This window comes from Haliotis asinina, chromosome 1 (genome assembly GCF_037392515.1).
Source record: "Haliotis asinina isolate JCU_RB_2024 chromosome 1, JCU_Hal_asi_v2, whole genome shotgun sequence".
NCBI lineage: Eukaryota > Metazoa > Mollusca > Gastropoda > Lepetellida > Haliotidae > Haliotis > Haliotis asinina.
The window spans coordinates 94,832,929-94,854,110 of record NC_090280.1 but is presented as its reverse complement, the minus strand read 5'-3'; the positions used below and the strand labels follow the sequence as shown (position 1 = coordinate 94,854,110).

Sequence of the window (21,182 nt, the reverse complement as noted above, 5' to 3'; positions counted from 1 at the left end):
TATCTTTGGAAAGCAGCATGAGTCCTGCTTCAAACTTCAAGTACCTGTTTCCTTTTATCACAAAAGTGAGTGTCATACGCACATACATCATAGACATGTTGTTTTCCAAAGTATTTAAGAACAAAAGAAAATGATATGGCAGCGGTGGGATTCGAACCCACGCCTCCGAAGAGACTGGTGCCTAAAACCAGCGCCTTAGACCACTCGGCCACGCTACCCATACACAAAAGCTGTTATGAAACAAGTGTCCTAATAATCACACTACTCCTAAAATGACGTCTTTAAGAGTGTATGTGGTTTCTTCTTCCATACCACATGAGACTTCCATTCAGTTCATGTACAACTATTTAGGTGGATGTAGCCCTTTGGTTGGAGTGTCTTGTTCACACTTTCTCATTAGTGGAAACGACTGCACATACCATACTGAGAAGAGGATTACTATCTTTGGAAAGCAGCATGAGTCCTGCTTCAAACTTCATGTACCTGCTTCCTTTTATCACAAAAGTGAGTTTCATATGCACATACATCATAGACATGTTGTTTTCCAAAGTATTTAAGTACAAAAGAAAATGATATGGCAGCGGTGGGATTCGAACCCACGCCTCCGAAGAGACTGGTGCCTAAAACCAGCGCCTTAGACCACTCGGCCACGCTACCCATACACAAAGGCTGTTATGAAACAAGTGTCCTAATAATCACACTCCTAAAATGACGTCTTTAAGAGTGTATGTGGTTTCTTCTTCCATACCACATGAGACTTCCATTCAGTTCATGTACAGCTATTTAGGTGGATGTAAGCCCTTTGGTTGGAGTGTCCTGTTCACACTTTCTCATTAGTGGAAACGACTGCACACACCATACTGAGAAGAGGATTCCTATCTTTGGAAAGCAGCATGAGTCCTGCTTCAAACTTCAAGTACCTGCTTCCTTTTATCACAAAAGTGAGTTTCATATTCACATACATCATAGACATGTTGTTTTCCAAAGTATTTAAGTACAAAAGAAAATGATATGGCAGCGGTGGGATTCGAACCAACGCCTCCGAAGAGACTGGTGCCTAAAACCAGCGCCTTAGACCACTCGGTCACGCTACCCATACACAAAGGCTGTTATGAAACAAGTGTCCTAATAATCACACTACTCCTAAAATGACGTCTTTAAGAGTGTATGTGGTTTCTTCTTCCATACTACATGAGACTTCCATTCAGTTCATGTACAACTATTTAGGTGGATGTAGCCCTTTGGTTGGAGTGTCTTGTTCACACTTTCTCATTAGTGGAAACGACTGCACATACCATACTGAGAAGAGGATTCCTATCTTTAGAAAGCAGCATGAGTCCTGCTTCAAATTTCATGTACCTGTTTCCTTTTATCACAAAAGTGAGTTTCATATGCACAGACATCATAGACATGTTGTTTTCCAAAGTATTTAAGTACAAAAGAAAATGATATGGCAGCGGTGGGATTCGAACCCACGCCTACGAAGAGACTGGTGCCTAAAACCAGCGCCTTAGACCACTCGGCCACGCTACCCATACACAAAGGCTGTTATGAAACAAGTGTCCTAATAATCACACTCCTAAAATGACGTCTTTAAGAGTGTATGTGGTTTCTTCTTCCATACCACATGAGACTTCCATTCAGTTCATGTACAGCTATTTAGGTGGATGTAAGCCCTTTGGTTGGAGTGTCCTGTTCACACTTTCTCATTAGTGGAAACGACTGCACACACCATACTGAGAAGAGGATTCCTATCTTTGGAAAGCAGCATGAGTCCTGCTTCAAACTTCAAGTACCTGCTTCCTTTTATCAAAAAAGTAAGTTTCATATCCACATACATCATAGACATGTTGTTTTCCAAAGTATTTAAGAACAAAAGAAAATGATATGGCAGCGGTGGGATTCGAACCAACGCCTCCGAAGAGACTGGTGCCTAAAACCAGCGCCTTAGACCACTCGGTCACGCTACCCATACACAAAGGCTGTTATGAAACAAGTGTCCTAATAACCACACTACTCCTAAAATGACGTCTTTAAGAGTGTATGTGGTTTCTTCTTCCATACTACATGAGACTTCCATTCAGTTCATGTACAACTATTTAGGTGGATGTAGCCCTTTGGTTGGAGTGTCTTGTTCACACTTTCTCATTAGTGGAAACGACTGCACATACCATACTGAGAAGAGGATTCCTATCTTTAGAAAGCAGCATGAGTCCTGCTTCAAACTTCATGTACCTGTTTCCTTTTATCACAAAAGTGAGTTTCATATGCACAGACATCATAGACATGTTGTTTTCCAAAGTATTTAAGTACAAAAGAAAATGATATGGCAGCGGTGGGATTCGAACCCACGCCTCCGAAGAGACTGGTGCCTAAAACCAGCGCCTTAGACCACTCGGCCACGCTACCCATACACAAAGGCTGTTGTGAAACAAGTGTCCTAATAATCACACTACTCCTAAAATGACGTCTTTAAGAGTGTATGTGGTTTCTTCTTCCATACCACATGAGACTTTCATTCAGTTCATGTACAACTATTTAGGTGGATGTAGCCCTTTGGTTGGAGTGTCTTGTTCACACTTTCTCATTAGTGGAAACGACTGCACATACCATACTGAGAAGAGGATTACTATCTTTGGAAAGCAGCATGAGTCCTGCTTCAAACTTCAAGTACCTGTTTCCTTTTATCACAAAAGTGAGTTTCATATTCACATACATCATAGACATGTTGTTTTCCAAAGTATTTAAGAACAAAAGAAAATGATATGGCAGCGGTGGGATTCGAACCCACGCCTCCGAAGAGACTGGTGCCTAAAACCAGCTACTTAGACCACTCGGCCACGCTACCCATACACAAAGGCTGTTATGAAACAAGTGTCCTAATAATCACACTACTCCTAAAATGACGTCTTTAAGAGTGTATGTGGTTTCTTCTTCCATACCACATGAGACTTCCATTCAGTTCATGTACAACTATTTAAGTGGATGTGGCCCTTTGGTTGGAGTGTCTTGTTCACACTTTCTCATTAGTGGAAACGACTGCACATACCATACTGAGAAGAGGATTCCTATCTTTGGAAAGCAGCATGAGTCCTGCTTCAAACTTCAAGTACCTCCTTCCCTTTATCACAAAAGTGAGTTTCATATGCACATACATCATAGACATGTTGTTTTCCAAAGTATTTAAGTACAAAAGGAAATGATATGGCAGCGGTGGGATTCGAACCCACGCCTCCGAAGAGACTGGTGCCTAAAACCAGCGCCTTAGACCACTCGGCCACGCTACCCATACACAAAGGCTGTTATGAAACAAGTGTCCTAATAATCACACCACTTATAAAATGACGTCTTTAAGAGTGTATGTGGTTTCTTCTTCCATACCACATGAGACTTCCATTCAGTTCATGTACAACTATTTAAGTGGATGTAGCCCTTTGGTTGGAGTGTCTTGTTCACACTTTCTCATTAGTGGAAACGACTGCACACACCATACTGAGAAGAGGATTCCTTTCTTTAGAAAGCAGCATGAGTCCTGCTTCAAACTTCATATACCTGTTTCCTTTTTTTACAAAAGTGAGTTTCATATTCACATACATGATAGACATGTTGTTTTCCAAAGTATTTAAGTACAAAAGAAAATGATATGGCAGCGGTGGGATTTGAACCCACACCTCCGAAGAGACTGGTGCCTAAAACCAGCGCCTTAGACCACTCGGCCACGCTACCCATACACAAAGGCTGTTATGAAACAAGTGTCCTAATAATCACACTACTCCTAAAATGACGTCTTTAAGAGTGTATGTGGTTTCTTCTTCCATACCACATGAGACTTCCATTCAGTTCATGTACAACTATTTAGGTGGATGTAGCCCTTTGGTTGGAGTGTCTTGTTCACACTTTCTCATTAGTGGAAACGACTGCACACACCATACTGAGAAGAGGATTCCTATCTTTAGAAAGCAGCATGAGTCCTGCTTCAAACTTCATGTACCTGTTTCCTTTTTTTACAAAAGTGAGTTTCATATGCACATACATGATAGACATGTTGTTTTCCAAAGTATTTAAGTACAAAAGAAAATGATATGGCAGCGGTGGGATTCGAACCCACACCTACGAAGAGACTGGTGCCTAAAACCGGCGCCTTAGACCACTCGACCACGCTACCCATACACAAAGGCTGTTATGAAACAAGTGTCCTAATAATCACACTACTCCTAAAATGACGTCTTTAAGAGTGTATGTGGTTTCTTCTTCCATACCACACAAGACTTCCACTCAGTTCATGTACAACTATTTAGGTGGATGTAGCCCTTTGGTTGGAGTGTCTTGTTCACACTTTCTCATTAGTGGAAACGACTGCACATACCATACTGAGAAGAGGATTCCTATCTTTGGAAAGCAGCATGAGTCCTGCTTCAAACTTCAAGTACCTGCTTCCCTTTATCACAAAAGTGAGTTTCATATGCACATACATCATAGACATGTTGTTTTCCAAAGTATTTAAGTACAAAAGAAAATGATATGGCAGCGGTGGGATTCGAACCCACGCCTCCGAAGAGACTGGTGCCTAAAACCAGCGCCTTAGACCACTCGGCCACGCTACCCATACACAAAGGCTGTTATGAAACAAGTGTCCTAATAATCACACTACTCCTAAAATGACGTCTTTAAGAGTGTATGTGGTTTCTTCTTCCATACCACATGAGACTTTCATTCAGTTCATGTACAACTGTTTAGGTGGATGTAGCCCTTTGGTTGGAGTGTCTTGTTCTCACTTTCTCATTAGTGGAAACGACTCCACATACCATACTGAGAAGAGGATTCCTATCTTTGGAAAGAAGCATGAGTCCTGCTTCAAACTTCAAGTACCTGTTTCCTTTTATCACAAAAGTGAGTTTCATATGCACATACATCATAGACATGTTGTTTTCCAAAGTATTTAAGTACAAAAGAAAATGATATGGCAGCGGTGGGATTCGAACCCACGCCTCCGAAGAGACTGGTGCCTAAAACCAGCGCCTTAGACCACTCGGCCACGCTACCCATACACAAAGGCTGTTATGAAACAAGTGTCCTAATAATCACACTACTCCTAAAATGACGTCTTTAAGAGTGTATGTGGTTTCTTCTTCCATACCACATGAGACTTCCATTCAGTTCATGTACAACTATTTAGGTGGATGTAGCCCTTTGGTTGGAGTGTCTTGTTCACACTTTCTCATTAGTGGAAACGACTGCACATACCATGCTGAGAAGAGGATTCCTATCTTTGGAAAGCAGCATGAGTCCTGCTTCAAACTTCAAGTACCTGCTTCCCTTTATCACAAAAGTGAGTTTCATATGCACATACATCATAGACATGTTGTTTTCCAAAGTATTTAAGTACAAAAGAAAATGATATGGCAGCGGTGGGATTCGAACCCACGCCTCCGAAGAGACTGGTGCCTAAAACCAGCGACTTAGACCACTCGGCCACGCTACCCATACACAAAGGCTGTTATGAAACAAGTGTCCTAATAATCACACTACTCCTAAAATGACGTCTTTAAGAGTGTATGTGGTTTCTTCTTCCATACCACATGAGACTTCCATTCAGTTCATGTACAACTATTTAGGTGGATGTAGCCCTTTGGTTGGAGTGTCTTGTTCACACTTTCTCATTAGTGGAAACGACTCCACATACCATACTAAGAAGAGGATTCCTATCTTTGGAAAGCAGCATGAGTCCTGCTTCAAACTTCAAGTACCTGTTTCCTTTTATCACAAAAGTGAGTGTCATACGCACATACATCATAGACATGTTGTTTTCCAAAGTATTTAAGAACAAAAGAAAATGATATGGCAGCGGTGGGATTCGAACCCACGCCTCCGAAGAGACTGGTGCCTAAAACCAGCGCCTTAGACCACTCGGCCACGCTACCCATACACAAAAGCTGTTATGAAACAAGTGTCCTAATAATCACACTACTCCTAAAATGACGTCTTTAAGAGTGTATGTGGTTTCTTCTTCCATACCACATGAGACTTCCATTCAGTTCATGTACAACTATTTAGGTGGATGTAGCCCTTTGGTTGGAGTGTCTTGTTCACACTTTCTCATTAGTGGAAACGACTGCACATACCATACTGAGAAGAGGATTACTATCTTTGGAAAGCAGCATGAGTCCTGCTTCAAACTTCAAGTACCTGCTTTCTTTTATCACAAAAGTGAGTTTCATATTCACATACATCATAGACATGTTGTTTTCCAAAGTATTTAAGAACAAAAGAAAATGATATGGCAGCGGTGGGATTCGAACCAACGCCTCCGAAGAGACTGGTGCCTAAAACCAGCGCCTTAGACCACTCGGTCACGCTACCCATACACAAAGGCTGTTATGAAACAAGTGTCCTAATAATCACACTACTCCTAAAATGACGTCTTTAAGAGTGTATGTGGTTTCTTCTTCCATACCACATGAGACTTCCATTCAGTTCATGTACAACTATTTAGGTGGATGTAGACCTTTGGTTGGAGTGTCTTGTTCACACTTTCTCATTAGTGGAAACGACTGCACATACCATACTGAGAAGAGGATTCCTATCTTTAGAAAGCAGCATGAGTCCTGCTTCAAACTTCATGTACCTGTTTCCTTTTATCACAAAAGTGAGTTTCATATGCACAGACATCATAGACATGTTGTTTTCCAAAGTATTTAAGTACAAAAGAAAATGATATGGCAGCGGTGGGATTCGAACCCACGCCTCCGAAGAGACTGGTGCCTAAAACCAGCGCCTTAGACCACTCGGCCACGCTACCCATACACAAAGGCTGTTATGAAACAAGTGTCCTAACAATCACACTCCTAAAATGACGTCTTTAAGAGTGTATGTGGTTTCTTCTTCCATACCACATGAGACTTCCATTCAGTTCATGTACAGCTATTTAGGTGGATGTAAGCCCTTTGGTTGGAGTGTCCTGTTCACACTTTCTCATTAGTGGAAACGACTGCACACACCATACTGAGAAGAGGATTCCTATCTTTGGAAAGCAGCATGAGTCCTGCTTCAAACTTCAAGTACCTGCTTCCTTTTATCAAAAAAGTAAGTTTCATATCCACATACATCATAGACGTGTTGTTTTCCAAAGTATTTAAGTACAAAAGAAAATGATATGGCAGCGGTGGGATTCGAACCCACGCCTCCGAAGAGACTGGTGCCTAAAACCAGCGCCTTAGACCACTCGGCCACGCTACCCATACACAAAGGCTGTTATGAAACAAGTGTCCTAATAATCACACTACTCCTAAAATGACGTCTTTAAGAGTGTATGTGGTTTCTTCTTCCATACCACATTAGACTTTCATTCAGTTCATGTACAACTATTTAGGTGGATGTAGCCCTTTGGTTGGAGTGTCTTGTTCACACTTTCTCATTAGTGGAAACGACTGCACATACCATACTGAGAAGAGGATTACTATCTTTGGAAAGCAGCATGAGTCCTGCTTCAAACTTCAAGTACCTGCTTCCTTTTATCACAAAAGTGAGTTTCATATTCACATACATCATAGACATGTTGTTTTCCAAAGTATTTAAGAACAAAAGAAAATGATATGGCAGCGGTGGGATTCGAACCCACGCCTCCGAAGAGACTGGTGCCTAAAACCAGCGCCTTAGACCACTCGGTCACGCTACCCATACACAAAGGCTGTTATGAAACAAGTGTCCTAATAATCACACTACTCCTAAAATGACGTCTTTAAGAGTGTATGTGGTTTCTTCTTCCATACCACATGAGACTTCCATTCAGTTCATGTACAACTATTTAAGTGGATGTGGCCCTTTGGTTGGAGTGTCTTGTTCACACTTTCTCATTAGTGGAAACGACTCCACATACCATACTGAGAAGAGGATTCCTATCTTTGGAAAGCAGCATGAGTCCTGCTTCAAACTTCAAGTACCTCCTTCCCTTTATCACAAAAGTGAGTTTCATATGCACATACATCATAGACATGTTGTTTTCCAAAGTATTTAAGTACAAAAGAAAATGATATGGCAGCTGTGGGATTCGATCCCACACCTCCGAAGAGACTGGTGCCTAAAACCAGCGCCTTAGACCACTCGGCCACGCTACCCATACACAAAGGCTCTTATGAAACAAGTGTCCTAATAATCACACTACTCCTAAAATGACGTCTTTAAGAGTGTATGTGGTTTCTTCTTCCATACCACATGAGACTTCCATTCAGTTCATGTACAACAATTTAAGTGGATGTAGCCCTTTGGTTGGAGTGTCTTGTTCACACTTTCTCATTAGTGGAAACGACTGCACACACCATACTGAGAAGAGGATTCCTATCTTTAGAAAGCAGCATGAGTCCTGCTTCAAACTTCATGTACCTGTTTCCTTTTTTTACAAAAGTGAGTTTCATATTCACATACATGATAGACATGTTGTTTTCCAAAGTATTTAAGTACAAAAGAAAATGATATGGCAGCGGTGGGATTTGAACCCACACCTCCGAAGAGACTGGTGCCTAAAACCAGCGCCTTAGACCACTCGGCCACGCTACCCATACACAAAGGCTGTTATGAAACAAGTTTCCTAATAATCACACTACTCCTAAAATGACGTCTTTAAGAGTGTATGTGGTTTCTTCTTCCATACCACATGAGACTTCCATTCAGTTCATGTACAACTATTTAGGTGGATGTAGCCCTTTGGTTGGAGTGTCTTGTTCACACTTTCTCATTAGTGGAAACGACTGCACACACCATACTGAGAAGAGGATTCCTATTTTTAGAAAGCAGCATGAGTCCTGCTTCAAACTTCATGTACCTGTTTCCTTTTTTTACAAAAGTGAGTTTCATATGCACATACATCATAGACATGTTGTTTTCCAAAGTATTTAAGTACAAAAGAAAATGATATGGCAGCGGTGGGATTCGAACCCACACCTCCGAAGAGACTGGTGCCTAAAACCGGCGCCTTAGACCACTCGACAACGCTACCCATACACAAAGGCTGTTATGAAACAAGTGTCCTAATAATCACACTACTCCTAAAATGACGTCTTTAAGAGTGTATGTGGTTTCTTCTTCCATACCACACAAGACTTCCACTCAGTTCATGTACAACTATTTAGGTGGATGTAGACCTTTGGTTGGAGTGTCTTGTTCACACTTTCTCATTAGTGTAAACGACTGCACATACCATACTGAGAAGAGGATTACTATCTTTGGAAAGCAGCATGAGTCTTGCTTCAAACTTGAAGTACCTGCTTCCCTTTATCACAAAAGTGAGTTTCATATGCACATACATCATAGACATGTTGTTTTCCAAAGTATTTAAGTACAAAAGAAAATGATATGGCAGCGGTGGGATTCGAACCCACGCCTCCGAAGAGACTGGTGCCTAAAACCAGCGCCTTAGACCACTCGGCCACGCTACCCATTCACAAAGGCTCTTATGAAACAAGTGTCCTAATAATCACACTACTCCTAAAATGACGTCTTTAAGAGTGTATGTGGTTTCTTCTTCCATACCACATGAGACTTCCATTCAGTTCATGTACAACTATTTAGGTGGATGTAGCCCTTTGGTTGGAGTGTCTTGTTCACACTTTCTCATTAGTGGAAACGACTGCACACACCATACTGAGAAGAGGATTCCTATCTTTAGAAAGCAGCATGAGTCCTGCTTCAAACTTCATGTACCTGTTTCCTTTTTTTACAAAAGTGAGTTTCATATGCACATACATCATAGACATGTTGTTTTCCAAAGTATTTAAGTACAAAAGAAAATGATATGGCAGCGGTGGGATTCGAACCCACACCTCCGAAGAGACTGGTGCCTAAAACCGGCGCCTTAGACCACTCGACCACGCTACCCATACACAAAGGCTGTTATGAAACAAGTGTCCTAATAATCACACTACTCCTAAAATGACGTCTTTAAGAGTGTATGTGGTTTCTTCTTCCATACCACACAAGACTTCCACTCAGTTCATGTACAACTATTTAGGTGGATGTAGACCTTTGGTTGGAGTGTCTTGTTCACACTTTCTCATTAGTGGAAACGACTGCACATACCATACTGAGAAGAGGATTACTATCTTTGGAAAGCAGCATGAGTCTTGCTTCAAACTTGAAGTACCTGCTTCCCTTTATCACAAAAGTGAGTTTCATATGCACATACATCATAGACATGTTGTTTTCCAAAGTATTTAAGCACAAAAGAAAATGATATGGCAGCGGTGGGATTCGAACCCACACCTCCGAAGAGACTGGTGCCTAAAACCAGCGCCTTAGACCACTCGGCCACGCTACCCATACACAAAGGCTGTTATGAAACAAGTGTCCTAATAATCACACTACTCCTAAAATGACGTCTTTAAGAGTGTATGTGGTTTCTTCTTCCATACCACATGAGACTTCCATTCAGTTCATGTACAACTATTTAGGTGGATGTAGCCCTTTGGTTGGAGTGTCTTGTTCACACTTTCTCATTAGTGGAAACGACTGCACACACCATACTGAGAAGAGGATTCCTATTTTTAGAAAGCAGCATGAGTCCTGCTTCAAACTTCATGTACCTGTTTCCTTTTTTTACAAAAGTGAGTTTCATATGCACATACATCATAGACATGTTGTTTTCCAAAGTATTTAAGTACAAAAGAAAATGATATGGCAGCGGTGGGATTCGAACCCACACCTCCGAAGAGACTGGTGCCTAAAACCGGCGCCTTAGACCACTCGACAACGCTACCCATACACAAAGGCTGTTATGAAACAAGTGTCCTAATAATCACACTACTCCTAAAATGACGTCTTTAAGAGTGTATGTGGTTTCTTCTTCCATACCACACAAGACTTCCACTCAGTTCATGTACAACTATTTAGGTGGATGTAGACCTTTGGTTGGAGTGTCTTGTTCACACTTTCTCATTAGTGTAAACGACTGCACATACCATACTGAGAAGAGGATTACTATCTTTGGAAAGCAGCATGAGTCTTGCTTCAAACTTGAAGTACCTGCTTCCCTTTATCACAAAAGTGAGTTTCATATGCACATACATCATAGACATGTTGTTTTCCAAAGTATTTAAGTACAAAAGAAAATGATATGGCAGCGGTGGGATTCGAACCCACGCCTCCGAAGAGACTGGTGCCTAAAACCAGCGCCTTAGACCACTCGGCCACGCTACCCATTCACAAAGGCTCTTATGAAACAAGTGTCCTAATAATCACACTACTCCTAAAATGACGTCTTTAAGAGTGTATGTGGTTTCTTCTTCCATACCACATGAGACTTCCATTCAGTTCATGTACAACTATTTAGGTGGATGTAGCCCTTTGGTTGGAGTGTCTTGTTCACACTTTCTCATTAGTGGAAACGACTGCACACACCATACTGAGAAGAGGATTCCTATCTTTAGAAAGCAGCATGAGTCCTGCTTCAAACTTCATGTACCTGTTTCCTTTTTTTACAAAAGTGAGTTTCATATGCACATACATCATAGACATGTTGTTTTCCAAAGTATTTAAGTACAAAAGAAAATGATATGGCAGCGGTGGGATTCGAACCCACACCTCCGAAGAGACTGGTGCCTAAAACCGGCGCCTTAGACCACTCGACCACGCTACCCATACACAAAGGCTGTTATGAAACAAGTGTCCTAATAATCACACTACTCCTAAAATGACGTCTTTAAGAGTGTATGTGGTTTCTTCTTCCATACCACACAAGACTTCCACTCAGTTCATGTACAACTATTTAGGTGGATGTAGACCTTTGGTTGGAGTGTCTTGTTCACACTTTCTCATTAGTGGAAACGACTGCACATACCATACTGAGAAGAGGATTACTATCTTTGGAAAGCAGCATGAGTCTTGCTTCAAACTTGAAGTACCTGCTTCCCTTTATCACAAAAGTGAGTTTCATATGCACATACATCATAGACATGTTGTTTTCCAAAGTATTTAAGCACAAAAGAAAATGATATGGCAGCGGTGGGATTCGAACCCACACCTCCGAAGAGACTGGTGCCTAAAACCAGCGCCTTAGACCACTCGGCCACGCTACCCATACACAAAGGCTGTTATGAAACAAGTGTCCTAATAATCACACTACTCCTAAAATGACGTCTTTAAGAGTGTATGTGGTTTCTTCTTCCATACCACATGAGACTTCCATTCAGTTCATGTACAACTATTTAGGTGGATGTAGCCCTTTGGTTGGAGTGTCTTGTTCACACTTTCTCATTAGTGGAAACGACTGCACACACCATACTGAGAAGAGGATTCCTATCTTTAGAAAGCAGCATGAGTCCTGCTTCAAACTTCATGTACCTGTTTCCTTTTATCACAAAAGTGAGTTTCATATGCACATACGTCATAGACATGTTGTTTTCCAAAGTATTTAAGTACAAAAGAAAATGATATGGCAGCGGTGGGATTCGAACCCACACCTCCGAAGAGACTGGTGCCTAAAACCAGCGCCTTAGACCACTCGGCCACGCTACCCATACACAAAGGCTGTTATGAAACAAGTGTCCTAATAATCACACTACTCCTAAAATGACGTCTTTAAGAGTGTATGTGGTTTCTTCTTCCATACCACATGAGACTTCCATTCAGTTCATGTACAACTATTTAGGTGGATGTAGCCCTTTGGTTGGAGTGTCTTGTTCACACTTTCTCATTAGTGGAAACGACTGCACACACCATACTGAGAAGAGGATTCCTATCTTTAGAAAGCAGCATGAGTCCTGCTTCAAACTTCAAGTACCTGTTTCCTTTTATCACAAAAGTGAGTTTCATATGCACATACATCATAGACATGTTGTTTTCCAAAGTATTTAAGTAGAAAAGAAAATGATATGGCAGCGGTGGGATTCGAACCCACACCTCCGAAGAGACTGGTGCCTAAAACCAGCGCCTTAGACCACTCGGCCACGCTACCCATACAAAAAGGCTGTTATGAAACAAGTGTCCTAATAATCACACTACTCCTAAAATGACGTCTTTAAGAGTGTATGTGGTTTCTTCTTCCATACCACATGAGACTTCCATTCAGTTCATGTACAACTATTTAGGTGGATGTAGCCCTTTGGTTGGAGTGTCTTGTTCACACTTTCTCATTAGTGGAAACGACTGCACACACCATACTGAGAAGAGGATTCCTATCTTTAGAAAGCAGCATGAGTCCTGCTTCAAACTTCATGTACCTGTTTCCTTTTATCACAAAAGTGAGTTTCATATGCACAGACATCATAGACATGTTGTTTTCCAAAGTATTTAAGTACAAAAGAAAATGATATGGCAGCGGTGGGATTCGAACCCACACCTCCGAAGAGACTGGTGCCTAAAACCAGCGCCTTAGACCACTCGGCCACGCTACCCACACACAAAGGCTGTTATGAAACAAGTGTCCTAATAATCACACTACTCCTAAAATGATGTCTTTAAGAGTGTATGTGGTTTCTTCTTCCATACCACATTAGACTTCCATTCAGTTCATGTACAACTATTTAAGTGGATGTGGCCCTTTGGTTGGAGTGTCTTGTTCACACTTTCTCATTAGTGGAAACGACTGCACATACCATACTGAGAAGAGGATTCCTATCTTTAGAAAGCAGCATGAGTCCTGCTTCAAACTTCAAGTACCTGCTTCCCTTTATCACAAAAGTGAGTTTCATATGCACATACATCATAGACATGTTGTTTTCCAAAGTATTTAAGTACAAAAGAAAATGATATGGCAGCGGTGGGATTCGAACCCACGCCTCCGAAGAGACTGGTGCCTAAAACCAGCGCCTTAGACCACTCGGCCACGCTACCCATACACAAAGGCTGTTATGAAACAAGTGTCCTAATAATCACACCACTTATAAAATGACGTCTTTAAGAGTGTATGTGGTTTCTTCTTCCATACCACATGAGACTTCCATTCAGTTCATGTACAACTATTTAAGTGGATGTAGCCCTTTGGTTGGAGTGTCTTGTTCACACTTTCTCATTAGTGGAAACGACTGCACACACCATACTGAGAAGAGGATTCCTATCTTTAGAAAGCAGCATGAGTCCTGCTTCAAACTTCATGTACCTGTTTCCTTTTTTTACAAAAGTGAGTTTCATATTCACATACATGATAGACATGTTGTTTTCCAAAGTATTTAAGTACAAAAGAAAATGATATGGCAGCGGTGGGATTTGAACCCACACCTCCGAAGAGACTGGTGCCTAAAACCAGCGCCTTAGACCACTCGGCCACGCTACCCATACACAAAGGCTGTTATGAAACAAGTGTCCTAATAATCACACTACTCCTAAAATGACGTCTTTAAGAGTGTATGTGGTTTCTTCTTCCATACCACATGAGACTTCCATTCAGTTCATGTACAACTATTTAGGTGGATGTAGCCCTTTGGTTGGAGTGTCTTGTTCACACTTTCTCATTAGTGGAAACGACTGCACACACCATACTGAGAAGAGGATTCCTATCTTTAGAAAGCAGCATGAGTCCTGCTTCAAACTTCATGTACCTGTTTCCTTTTTTTACAAAAGTGAGTTTCATATGCACATACATCATAGACATGTTGTTTTCCAAAGTATTTAAGTACAAAAGAAAATGATATGGCAGCGGTGGGATTCGAACCCACACCTCCGAAGAGACTGGTGCCTAAAACCGGCGCCTTAGACCACTCGACCACGCTACCCATACACAAAGGCTGTTATGAAACAAGTGTCCTAATAATCACACTACTCCTAAAATGACGTCTTTAAGAGTGTATGTGGTTTCTTCTTCCATACCACACAAGACTTCCACTCAGTTCATGTACAACTATTTAGGTGGATGTAGCCCTTTGGTTGGAGTGTCTTGTTCACACTTTCTCATTAGTGGAAACGACTGCACATACCATACTGAGAAGAGGATTCCTATCTTTGGAAAGCAGCATGAGTCCTGCTTCAAACTTGAAGTACCTGCTTCCTTTTATCACAAAAGTGAGTTTCAGATTCACATACATCATAGACATGTTGTTTTCCAAAGTATTTAAGTACAAAAGAAAATGATATGGCAGCGGTGGGATTCGAACCCACGCCTCCGAAGAGACTGGTGCCTAAAACCAGCGCCTTAGACCATTCGGCCACGCTACCCATACACAAAGGCTGTTATGAAACAAGTGTCCTAATAATCACACTACTCCTAAAATGACGTCTTTAAGAGTGTATGTGGTTTCTTCTTCCATACCACATGAGACTTCCATTCAGTTCATGTACAACTATTTAGGTGGATGTAGCCCTTTGGTTGGAGTGTCTTGTTCACACTTTCTCATTAGTGGAAACGACTGCACATACCATACTGAGAAGAGGATTCCTATCTTTAGAAAGCAGCAATAGTCCTGCTTCAAACTTCATGTACCTGTTTCCTTTTATCACAAAAGTGAGTTTCATATGCACAGACATCATAGACATGTTGTTTTCCAAAGTATTTAAGTACAAAAGAAAATGATATGGCAGCGGTGGGATTCGAACCCACGCCTCCGAAGAGACTGGTGCCTAAAACCAGCGCCTTAGACCACTCGGCCACGCTACCCATACACAAAGGCTGTTATGAAACAAGTGTCCTAATAATCACACTACTCCTAAAATGACGTCTTTAAGAGTGTATGTGGTTTCTTCTTCCATACCACATGAGACTTCCATTCAGTTCATGTACAGCTATTCAGGTGGATGTAAGCCCTTTGGTTGGAGTGTCCTGTTCACACTTTCTCATTAGTGGAAACGACTGCACACACCATACTGAGAAGAGGATTCCTATCTTTGGAAAGCAGCATGAGTCCTGCTTCAAACTTCAAGTACCTGCTTCCTTTTATCAAAAAAGTAAGTTTCATATCCACATACATCATAGACGTGTTGTTTTCCAAAGTATTTAAGTACAAAAGAAAATGATATGGCAGCGGTGGGATTCGAACCCACGCCTCCGAATAGACTGGTGCCTAAAACCAGCGCCTTAGACCACTCGGCCACGCTACCCATACACAAAGGCTGTTATGAAACAAGTGTCCTAATAATCACACTACTCCTAAAATGACGTCTTTAAGAGTGTATGTGGTTTCTTCTTCCATACCACATTAGACTTCCATTCAGCTCATGTACAACTATTTAAGTGGATGTGGCCCTTTGGTTGGAGTGTCTTGTTCACACTTTCTCATTAGTGGAAACGACTGCACATACCATACTGAGAAGAGGATTCCTATCTTTGGAAAGCAGCATGAGTCCTGCTTCAAACTTCAAGTACCTCCTTCCCTTTATCACAAAAGTGAGTTTCATATGCACATACATCATAGACATGTTGTTTTCCAAAGTATTTAAGTACAAAAGAAAATGATATGGCAGCGGTGGGATTCGAACCCACGCCTCCGAAGAGACTGGTGCCTAAAACCAGCGCCTTAGACCACTCGGCCACGCTACCCATACACAAAGGCTGTTATGAAACAAGTGTCCTAATAATCACACCACTTATAAAATGACGTCTTTAAGAGTGTATGTGGTTTCTTCTTCCATACCACATGAGACTTCCATTCAGTTCATGTACAACTATTTAAGTGGATGTAGCCCTTTGGTTGGAGTGTCTTGTTCACACTTTCTCATTAGTGGAAACGACTGCACACACCATACTGAGAAGAGGATTCCTATCTTTGGAAAGCAGCATGAGTCCTGCTTCAAACTTCATGTACCTGTTTCCTTTTTTTACAAAAGTGAGTTTCATATTCACATACATGATAGACATGTTGTTTTCCAAAGTATTTAAGTACAAAAGAAAATGATATGGCAGCGGTGGGATTTGAACCCACACCTCCGAAGAGACTGGTGCCTAAAACCAGCGCCTTAGACCACTCGGCCACGCTACCCATACACAAAGGCTGTTATGAAACAAGTGTCCTAATAATCACACTACTCCTAAAATGACGTCTTTAAGAGTGTATGTGGTTTCTTCTTCCATACCACATGAGACTTCCATTCAGTTCATGTACAACTATTTAGGTGGATGTAGCCCTTTGGTTGGAGTGTCTTGTTCACACTTTCTCATTAGTGGAAACGACTGCACATACCATACTGAGAAGAGGATTCCTATCTTTGGAAAGCAGCATGAGTCCTGCTTCAAACTTCAAGTACCTGCTTCATTTTATCACAAAAGTGAGTTTCATATTCACATACATCATAGACATGTTGTTTTCCAAAGTATTTAAGTACAAAAGAAAATGATATGGCAGCGGTGGGATTCGAACCCACGCCTCCGAAGAGACTGGTGCCTAAAACCAGCGCCTTAGACCACTCGGCCACGCTACCCATACACAAAGGCTGTTATGAAACAAGTGTCCTAATAATCACACTACTCCTAAAATGACGTCTTTAAGAGTGTATGTGGTTTCTTCTTCCATACCACATGAGACTTCTACTCAGTTCATGTACAACTATTTAGGTGGATGTAGCCCTTTGGTTGGAGTGTCTTGTTCACACTTTCTCATTAGTGGAAATGACTGCACACACCATACTGAGAAGACGATTCCTATTTTTAGAAAGCAGCATGAGTCCTGCTTCAAACTTCATGTACCTGCTTCCTTTTTTTACAGAAGTGAGTTTCATATTCACATACATGATAGACATGTTGTTTTCCAAAGTATTTAAGTACAAAAGAAAATGATATGGCAGCGGTGGGATTTGAACCCACACCTCCGAAGAGACTGGTGCCTAAAACCAGCGCCTTAGACCACTCGGCCACGCTACCCATACACAAAGGCTGTTATGAAACAAGTGTCCTAATAATCACACTACTCCTAAACTGACGTCTTTAAGAGTGTATGTGGTTTCTTCTTCCATACCACATGAGACTTCCATTCAGTTCATGTACAACTATTTAGGTGGATGTAGCCCTTTGGTTGGAGTGTCTTGTTCACACTTTCTCATTAGTGGAAACGACTGCACACACCATACTGAGAAGAGGATTCCTATCTTTAGAAAGCAGCATGAGTCCTGCTTCAAACTTCATGTACCTGTTTCCTTTTTTTACAAAAGTGAGTTTCATATGCACATACATGATAGACATGTTGTTTTCCAAAGTATTTAAGTACAAAAGAAAATGATATGGCAGCGGTGGGATTCGAACCCACGCCTCCGAATAGACTGGTGCCTAAAACCAGCGCCTTAGACCACTCGGCCACGCTACCCATACACAAAGGCTGTTATGAAACACAGTGTCCTAATAATCACACTACTCCTAAAATGACGTCTTTAAGAGTGTATGTGGTTTCTTCTTCCATACCACATGAGACTTTCATTCAGTTCATGTACAACTATTTAGGTGGATGTAGCCCTTTGGTTGGAGTGTCTTGTTCACACTTTCTCATTAGTGGAAACGACTGCACATACCATACTGAGAAGAGGATTACTATCTTTGGAAAGCAGCATGAGTCCTGCTTCAAACTTCAAGTACCTGCTTCCTTTTATCACAAAAGTGAGTTTCATATTCACATACATCATAGACATGTTGTTTTCCAAAGTATTTAAGAACAAAAGAAAATGATATGGCAGCGGTGGGATTCGAACCCACGCCTCCGAAGAGACTGGTGCCTAAAACCAGCGACTTAGACCACTCGGCCACGCTACCCATACACAAAGGCTGTTATGAAACAAGTGTCCTAATAATCACACCACTTATAAAATGACGTCTTTAAGAGTGTATGTGGTTTCTTCTTCCATACCACATGAGACTTCCATTCAGTTCATGTACAACTATTTAAGTGGATGTAGCCCTTTGGTTGGAGTGTCTTGTTCACACTTTCTCATTAGTGGAAACGACTGCACACACCATACTGAGAAGAGGATTCCTATCTTTAGAAAGCAGCATGAGTCCTGCTTCAAACTTCATGTACCTGTTTCCTTTTTTTACAAAAGTGAGTTTCATATGCACATACATGATAGACATGTTGTTTTCCAAAGTATTTAAGTACAAAAGAAAATGATATGGCAGCGGTGGGATTCGAACCCACACCTCCGAAGAGACTGGTGCCTAAAACCGGCGCCTTAGACCACTCGACCACGCTACCCATACACAAAGGCTGTTATGAAACAAGTGTCCTAATAATCACACTACTCCTAAAATGACGTCTTTAAGAGTGTATGTGGTTTCTTCTTCCATACCACATGAGACTTCCATTCAGTTCATGTACAACTATTTAGGTGGATGTAGCCCTTTGGTTGGAGTGTCTTGTTCACACTTTCTCATTAGTGGAAACGACTGCACACACCATACTGAGAAGAGGATTCCTATCTTTGGAAAGCAGCATGAGTCCTGCTTCAAACTTCAAGTACCTCCTTCCCTTTATCACAAAAGTGAGTTTCATATGCACATACATCATAGACATGTTGTTTTCCAAAGTATTTAAGTACAAAAAAAAATGATATGGCAGCGGTGGGATTCGAACCCACGCCTCCGAAGAGACTGGTGCCTAAAACCAGCGCCTTAGACCACTCGGCCACGCTACCCATACACAAAGGCTGTTATGAAACAAGTGTCCTAATAATCACACCACTTATAAAATGACGTCTTTAAGAGTGTATGTGGTTTCTTCTTCCATACCACATGAGACTTCCATTCAGTTCATGTACAACTATTTAGGTGGATGTAGCCCTTTGGTTGGAGTGTCTTGTTCACACTTTCTCATTAGTGGAAACGACTGCACACACCATACTGAGAAGAGGATTCCTATCTTTAGAAAGCAGCATGAGTCCTGCTTCAAACTTCATGTACCTGTTTCCTTTTTTTACAAAAGTGAGTTTCATATTCACATACATGATAGACATGTTGTTTTCCAAAGTATTTAAGTACAAAAGAAAATGATATGGCAGCGGTGGGATTTGAACCCACACCTCCGAAGAGACTGGTGCCTAAAACCAGCGCCTTAGACCACTCGGCCACGCTACCCATACACAAAGGCTGTTATGAAACAAGTGTCCTAATAATCACACTACTCCTAAAATGACGTCTTTAAGAGTGTATGTGGTTTCTTCTTCCATACCACATGAGACTTCCATTCAGTTCATGTACAACTATTTAGGTGGATGTAGCCCTTTGGTTGGAGTGTCTTGTTCACACTTTCTCATTAGTGGAAACGACTGCACACACCATACTGAGAAGAGGATTCCTATCTCTAGAAAGCAGCATGAGTCCTGCTTCAAACTTCATGTACCTGTTTCCTTTTTTTACAAAAGTGAGTTTCATATGCACATACATCATAGACATGTTGTTTTCCAAAGTATTTAAGTACAAAAGAAAATGATATGGCAGCGGTGGGATTCGAACCCACACCTCCGAAGAGACTGGTGCCTAAAACCGGCGCCTTAGACCACTCGACCACGCTACCCATACACAAAGGCTGTAATGAAACAAGTGTCCTAATAATCACACTACTCCTAAAATGACGTCTTTAAGAGTGTATGTGGTTTCTTCTTCCATACCACATGAGACTTCCATTCAGTTCATGTACAACTATTTAGGTGGATGTAGCCCTTTGGTTGGAGTGTCTTGTTCACACTTTCTCATTAGTGGAAACGACTGCACATACCATACTGAGAAGAGGATTCCTATCTTTGGAAAGCAGCATGAGTCCTGCTTCAAACTTCAAGTACCTGCTTCCTTTTATCACAAAAGTGAGTTTCATATTCACATACATCATAGACATGTTGCTTTCCAAAGTATTTAAGTACAAAAGAAAATGATATGGCAGCGGTGGGATTCGAACCCACGCCTCCGAAGAGACTGGTGCCTAAAACCAGCGACTTAGACCACTCGGCCACGCTACCCATACACAAAGGCTGTTATGAAACAAGTGTCCTAATAATCACACTACTCCTAAAATGACGTCTTTAAGAGTGTATGTGGTTTCTTCTTCCATACCACATGAGACTTCTATTCAGTTCATGTACAACTATTTAGGTGGATGTAGCCCTTTGGTTGGAGTGTCTTGTTCACACTTTCTCATTAGTGGAAACGACTGCACATACCATACTGAGAAGAGGATTCCTATCTTTGGAAAGCAGCATGAGTCCTGCTTCAAACTTCATGTACCTGCTTCCTTTTTTTACAAAAGTGAGTTTCATATTCACATACATGATAGACATGTTGTTTTCCAAAGTAT

At 41.4% G+C, this 21,182-nt stretch overlaps 29 non-coding genes across 29 annotated transcripts; all 29 read right to left on the bottom strand.

The window, feature by feature from the left end:
• Nucleotides 1–136: 136 nt before the first annotated feature.
• Nucleotides 137–218, bottom strand: Trnal-uag (transfer RNA leucine (anticodon UAG)). The gene has a single exon. It is a non-coding gene; the product is annotated as a tRNA-Leu (tRNA).
• Nucleotides 219–575: 357 nt separating this feature from the next.
• Nucleotides 576–657, bottom strand: Trnal-uag (transfer RNA leucine (anticodon UAG)). Its single transcript has one exon. It is a non-coding gene; the product is annotated as a tRNA-Leu (tRNA).
• A 794-nt stretch (nt 658–1,451) lies between these two features.
• Trnal-uag (transfer RNA leucine (anticodon UAG)) lies at nt 1,452–1,533 on the bottom strand. Its single transcript has one exon. It is a non-coding gene; the product is annotated as a tRNA-Leu (tRNA).
• Nucleotides 1,534–2,327: 794 nt separating this feature from the next.
• Nucleotides 2,328–2,409, bottom strand: Trnal-uag (transfer RNA leucine (anticodon UAG)). Its single transcript has one exon. It is a non-coding gene; the product is annotated as a tRNA-Leu (tRNA).
• A 796-nt stretch (nt 2,410–3,205) lies between these two features.
• Trnal-uag (transfer RNA leucine (anticodon UAG)) lies at nt 3,206–3,287 on the bottom strand. Its single transcript has one exon. It is a non-coding gene; the product is annotated as a tRNA-Leu (tRNA).
• Nucleotides 3,288–3,644: 357 nt separating this feature from the next.
• On the bottom strand, nt 3,645–3,726 carry Trnal-uag (transfer RNA leucine (anticodon UAG)). Its single transcript has one exon. It is a non-coding gene; the product is annotated as a tRNA-Leu (tRNA).
• Nucleotides 3,727–4,522: 796 nt separating this feature from the next.
• On the bottom strand, nt 4,523–4,604 carry Trnal-uag (transfer RNA leucine (anticodon UAG)). The gene has a single exon. It is a non-coding gene; the product is annotated as a tRNA-Leu (tRNA).
• Nucleotides 4,605–4,961: 357 nt separating this feature from the next.
• Nucleotides 4,962–5,043, bottom strand: Trnal-uag (transfer RNA leucine (anticodon UAG)). The gene has a single exon. It is a non-coding gene; the product is annotated as a tRNA-Leu (tRNA).
• Nucleotides 5,044–5,839: 796 nt separating this feature from the next.
• Trnal-uag (transfer RNA leucine (anticodon UAG)) lies at nt 5,840–5,921 on the bottom strand. Its single transcript has one exon. It is a non-coding gene; the product is annotated as a tRNA-Leu (tRNA).
• A 796-nt stretch (nt 5,922–6,717) lies between these two features.
• Nucleotides 6,718–6,799, bottom strand: Trnal-uag (transfer RNA leucine (anticodon UAG)). Its single transcript has one exon. It is a non-coding gene; the product is annotated as a tRNA-Leu (tRNA).
• A 355-nt stretch (nt 6,800–7,154) lies between these two features.
• Trnal-uag (transfer RNA leucine (anticodon UAG)) lies at nt 7,155–7,236 on the bottom strand. Its single transcript has one exon. It is a non-coding gene; the product is annotated as a tRNA-Leu (tRNA).
• A 1,235-nt stretch (nt 7,237–8,471) lies between these two features.
• On the bottom strand, nt 8,472–8,553 carry Trnal-uag (transfer RNA leucine (anticodon UAG)). Its single transcript has one exon. It is a non-coding gene; the product is annotated as a tRNA-Leu (tRNA).
• A 796-nt stretch (nt 8,554–9,349) lies between these two features.
• On the bottom strand, nt 9,350–9,431 carry Trnal-uag (transfer RNA leucine (anticodon UAG)). Its single transcript has one exon. It is a non-coding gene; the product is annotated as a tRNA-Leu (tRNA).
• A 796-nt stretch (nt 9,432–10,227) lies between these two features.
• On the bottom strand, nt 10,228–10,309 carry Trnal-uag (transfer RNA leucine (anticodon UAG)). Its single transcript has one exon. It is a non-coding gene; the product is annotated as a tRNA-Leu (tRNA).
• A 796-nt stretch (nt 10,310–11,105) lies between these two features.
• On the bottom strand, nt 11,106–11,187 carry Trnal-uag (transfer RNA leucine (anticodon UAG)). Its single transcript has one exon. It is a non-coding gene; the product is annotated as a tRNA-Leu (tRNA).
• Nucleotides 11,188–11,983: 796 nt separating this feature from the next.
• On the bottom strand, nt 11,984–12,065 carry Trnal-uag (transfer RNA leucine (anticodon UAG)). Its single transcript has one exon. It is a non-coding gene; the product is annotated as a tRNA-Leu (tRNA).
• Nucleotides 12,066–12,422: 357 nt separating this feature from the next.
• Trnal-uag (transfer RNA leucine (anticodon UAG)) lies at nt 12,423–12,504 on the bottom strand. The gene has a single exon. It is a non-coding gene; the product is annotated as a tRNA-Leu (tRNA).
• Nucleotides 12,505–12,861: 357 nt separating this feature from the next.
• On the bottom strand, nt 12,862–12,943 carry Trnal-uag (transfer RNA leucine (anticodon UAG)). Its single transcript has one exon. It is a non-coding gene; the product is annotated as a tRNA-Leu (tRNA).
• Nucleotides 12,944–13,300: 357 nt separating this feature from the next.
• Nucleotides 13,301–13,382, bottom strand: Trnal-uag (transfer RNA leucine (anticodon UAG)). The gene has a single exon. It is a non-coding gene; the product is annotated as a tRNA-Leu (tRNA).
• Nucleotides 13,383–13,739: 357 nt separating this feature from the next.
• Nucleotides 13,740–13,821, bottom strand: Trnal-uag (transfer RNA leucine (anticodon UAG)). Its single transcript has one exon. It is a non-coding gene; the product is annotated as a tRNA-Leu (tRNA).
• Nucleotides 13,822–14,178: 357 nt separating this feature from the next.
• Trnal-uag (transfer RNA leucine (anticodon UAG)) lies at nt 14,179–14,260 on the bottom strand. Its single transcript has one exon. It is a non-coding gene; the product is annotated as a tRNA-Leu (tRNA).
• Nucleotides 14,261–15,056: 796 nt separating this feature from the next.
• Nucleotides 15,057–15,138, bottom strand: Trnal-uag (transfer RNA leucine (anticodon UAG)). Its single transcript has one exon. It is a non-coding gene; the product is annotated as a tRNA-Leu (tRNA).
• Nucleotides 15,139–15,495: 357 nt separating this feature from the next.
• Trnal-uag (transfer RNA leucine (anticodon UAG)) lies at nt 15,496–15,577 on the bottom strand. The gene has a single exon. It is a non-coding gene; the product is annotated as a tRNA-Leu (tRNA).
• Nucleotides 15,578–16,374: 797 nt separating this feature from the next.
• Nucleotides 16,375–16,456, bottom strand: Trnal-uag (transfer RNA leucine (anticodon UAG)). The gene has a single exon. It is a non-coding gene; the product is annotated as a tRNA-Leu (tRNA).
• Nucleotides 16,457–16,813: 357 nt separating this feature from the next.
• Trnal-uag (transfer RNA leucine (anticodon UAG)) lies at nt 16,814–16,895 on the bottom strand. The gene has a single exon. It is a non-coding gene; the product is annotated as a tRNA-Leu (tRNA).
• Nucleotides 16,896–17,252: 357 nt separating this feature from the next.
• Trnal-uag (transfer RNA leucine (anticodon UAG)) lies at nt 17,253–17,334 on the bottom strand. Its single transcript has one exon. It is a non-coding gene; the product is annotated as a tRNA-Leu (tRNA).
• Nucleotides 17,335–17,691: 357 nt separating this feature from the next.
• Nucleotides 17,692–17,773, bottom strand: Trnal-uag (transfer RNA leucine (anticodon UAG)). Its single transcript has one exon. It is a non-coding gene; the product is annotated as a tRNA-Leu (tRNA).
• Nucleotides 17,774–19,448: 1,675 nt separating this feature from the next.
• Nucleotides 19,449–19,530, bottom strand: Trnal-uag (transfer RNA leucine (anticodon UAG)). The gene has a single exon. It is a non-coding gene; the product is annotated as a tRNA-Leu (tRNA).
• A 357-nt stretch (nt 19,531–19,887) lies between these two features.
• Trnal-uag (transfer RNA leucine (anticodon UAG)) lies at nt 19,888–19,969 on the bottom strand. Its single transcript has one exon. It is a non-coding gene; the product is annotated as a tRNA-Leu (tRNA).
• Between the last annotated feature and the right edge of the window lie 1,213 nt (nt 19,970–21,182).